Consider the following 3,961-nt stretch of genomic DNA (forward strand, 5'->3'; position numbering starts at 1 on the left):
CCTCAAAAAGTTGAAAAAGGAGCTACCTTATGACCGAGCAATTGCACTACTGGGTATTTACCCCAAAGATACAAATGTAGGGATCCGAAGGAGCACGTGCACCCCAATGTATATAGCAGCAATGTCCACAATAGCCAAACTATGGAAACAGTCTAAATGTCCATCAACAGATGAATGGATAAAGAAGATGTGGTGTGTGTATATATATATACAGAGAATATTATGCACCTATCAAAAAATGAAATCTTGCCATTTGCAACAACGTGGATGGAACTACAGTGTATTATGTTAAACAAAATAAGTCACTCAGAGAAAGACAATTATCCTATGATCTCAGTGATATGAGGAATTTGAGGAACAAGACAGAGGATCATAGGCGAAGGGAGGGAAAAATGAAACAAGACGAAACCAGAGAGAGAGACAAACCATAAGAGACTCTTAATCTCAGGAAACAAGCTGAGGGTTGCTGGAGTAGAGGGGGTTGGGAGGCGTGGGGTGAATGGGTGATGGGCATTGGGGAGGGTATGTGCTATGGTGAGCACTGTGAATTGTATAAGACCGATGAATCAAAGACCTGTACCCCTGAAACAAATAATACATTATATGTTAATTTAAAATTCACTAAAATAATAAAAATAAAAGCAGGTGACCTCAAGCTGTATTACAAAGCTGTCATCATCAAGACAGTATGGTACTCGCACAAAACAGACACATAGATCAATGGAACAGAATAGAGACCCCAGAAATGGACCCTTAACTCTATGGTCAACTAATCTTCCACAAAGCAGGAAAGAATACCCAATGGAAAACGACAGTCTCTTCAATAAATGGTGCTGGGAAAATTAGACAGCCACATGCAGAAGAATGAAACTGGACCATTCTCTTACACCATATACAAAGGTAAACTCGAATTGGATGAAAGACCTCAATGTGACACAGGAATCCATCAAAATCCTAGAAGAGAACACAGGCAGTAACCTCTTCGACCTCAGCCACAGCAACTTCTTGCTAGACACGTCTCCAAAGGCAAGGGTAACAAAAGCAAAAATGAACCTTTGCGACTTCATCAAGATAAAAATCTTCTGCACAGCAAAGGAAACAGTCAACAAAACTAAAAGGCAAGCCATGGCATGGGAGAAGATATTTGCAAATGACATTACAGATAAAGGGCTGGCATTCAAGATCTATAAAGAACTTCTCAAACTCAACACCCAAAAAACAAATAATCCAATCAAGAAGTGGGCAGAACACATGAACAGACACTTCTCCAAAGACATACAAATGGCTAACAGACACATGAAAAAATGCTCCACATCACTAGCCATCAGGGAAAAAGAAATTAAAACCACATTGAGATATCACCTTACACCACTCAGAATGGCAAAAATCAACAAGGCAGGAAACAACAAATGTTGGTGAGGATGTGGAGAAAGGGGAACCCTCTTACACTGTTGGTGGGAATGCAAGCTGGTACAGCCACTCTGAAAAACAGTATGGAGTTTCTTCAAGACGTTACAAATAGAACTACCCTACCACCAGCAATTGCACTACTGGGTATTTACCCCAAAGATACAGATGTAGTGAAAAGAAGGGGCACCTGCCCCTCAATGTTCATAGCAGCAATGTCCACAATAGCCAAACTGTGGAAGGAGCCGAGATGCCCTTCAACAGACGAATGGATAAAGAAGATGTGGTATATATGTACAATAGAATATTCCTCAGCTGTCAGAAAGGATGAATACCTACCATTTACATTGATATAGATGGAACGGGAGGGGATTATGCTAAGTGAAATAAATAAATCAGAGAAAGACAATTATCATATAGTTTCACTCATATGTGGAATGTCAGGAATAGCACAGAGGAATACAGGGGAAGGGAGGGAAAACTGAACAGGAAGAAATCAGAGAGGGAGACAAACCATGAGAGACTCTGGACTCCGGTAAACAAACTGAGGGTTATAGAAGGGAGGAGGGTGGGGGGATGCAGTAACTGGGTGACGGGTATTAAGGAGGGCACATGTTGTGATGAGAACTGGATGTTATAGGCAACTAAAGAATCACTAAACACTACATCAAAATCTACTGATGTACTATATGTTGGCTAATGAATTTAAATTTAAAAAATTAAATAAAATTAATAAATAAAAAAAATAAATCCATGGCAGGAAATGGAAATAACCCAGAGGGCGCCATGCTCCTGGAGGCTGAGCTAGCAGTCACGGCCAAGGCCTCTGGCGGTGATGGCACCAGGGTTCTGAGAGGTGGCTCGGTGCACCCCTGACCCTGAAGCCCCATGGCCATGGCAAGGTGCAAGGACTACGAGGGAAGACCCAGCCAGCCAGGACCCGTTCTGGCTCCACGGCTGCTACAGGGCTGCTCCCAGCCCCACCAGGCGGTGTCTGTTTAGAACCAGGGAGAAAACCTTTTCCCTCAATTGTTCTTTTTAAAAACGGTTGCTCAGCATTGACACAGAAAAATATCTGACATAAAACTGGAGCCGTTCACAGCTGCAAATGACCCAGATGTGAAAAAAATGTAGTGAACGCAAAGAGAGGATGTTGTATCCCCAGGCAGGCCTCCTGTGAGCAGGTGCGGCTGGGGCGCTGAACACGCCAGTGCAGGCTCCACAGTGTCCCTCGAGGGGACAGAAGTAGGAACCTGCTCTGATGGCTCCGCTGAAGTCAGCACCCGCTGCTGGAGACGGGGACAGCCCCTCATGAGTTCCAGGTGTCCTGGTGATTCTTGGGCACGGCCCAAATCTCAGCTTCTTCATGACCCGGGGCCAGCCCAGCAGCTGCACACAGGTCCTCCAGGGCCAGCCCAATAGCTGTGGGTCCCACAGGTCCTCCAGGGACAGCACCTTGGTGGGCTTGTGGTCCAGCAGGTACCTGTTCAGGTGGCTCTTATCGTACCACATGGCTTCGATCCCATTGGCCCAGTTGACCACCTTCACCTGGTGACAGGCTGAGGTCAGTCGGTGAACCTCCACCACAACCCCCTAAAAAGGCCCCCATGTGGTAGAAGTCACCCTGGTCCTTGGGGATGTGGGCATGGGACTGGGACCTGCGCTCATAGCTTAAGTCCTCACGGGCCACCCAGTAGAAACCGGGGTGCAGGGTGCCAAAGAGGGGGGGCAGGATCTCCATGCCCATGTGGTCACAGAACTTCATGTCCACATCCCCGCACACCATGTCATCCACCTCATGGAGGAAGGGCTCCTCACAGAAGCGGCTCATCATTGCCATGTGCTGCATGGACACATCCTGCCAGCGTGGGGCGCCGCGGACCTCAAGAACCACCACCCTTCAGTGCTCCTGGAGGGGCACACGGGAAACAGCAACCAGCTGGTCAGTGAAGACATAGTAGATGACCCTGTGTCCACCATGAAGTGATTCTGCAGGAACAGCTCCAGGAAGACCCCGTATCCACAGGGGCAGGGGACAGGGCGGGAAGAGGGTCACTGCCAGAGGCTGGCAGCCGGACCCCAGAGCTGGGGGTCATGGACGTGTGCACCTTCTTCATGGGGACAGGCCCTGTGCTGCTTTAAGCAACATCCACCCTGGCCTGTCCTGAGCAAGTCCACCGGCAGGGCCTCCCTACCTTCTGCTCCCAGAGATAGGGGCCATCAGCACCCCATCTTACACAGGGGAGCCTGAGGCTTAGGAGGCTGGAAACCCATGCAGCCCCACTCTCAGCATGCTGGAGCCAGGAACACCCCCCTGTCCTGAGCTCCCAGGCAAACCCTGCAGGTGCCCTCCCCTGGCTGAACCCCTGCAGGTTCTGTCCCCACCTGCCATGAGTTGAGCACCTTTGCGCACAGCACCTGTTTCTATGCCCTACAGACTGGGTAGAATCAGCAGGGCCAGCCACCTGCTCCACTTTACCTTGAGTGGGCTGTCGCTGGTCCCCAACAGAGCTGTCTCCACCCCCTATAGGGTCCTCCCTTGAAGGCTACTGGG

At 48.8% G+C, this 3,961-nt stretch overlaps 1 pseudogene; it reads right to left on the minus strand.

The window, feature by feature from the left end:
- Positions 1-2,651: 2,651 nt before the first annotated feature.
- Positions 2,652-3,432, minus strand: LOC118008300 (annotated as a pseudogene).
- Positions 3,433-3,961: the final 529 nt, after the last annotated feature.

Source organism: Mirounga leonina, unplaced genomic scaffold (genome assembly GCF_011800145.1).
Source record: "Mirounga leonina isolate KUSES-001 unplaced genomic scaffold, KU_Mleo_1.0 Mir_100899, whole genome shotgun sequence".
In the NCBI taxonomy this organism is placed as follows: Eukaryota; Metazoa; Chordata; class Mammalia; order Carnivora; family Phocidae; genus Mirounga; species Mirounga leonina.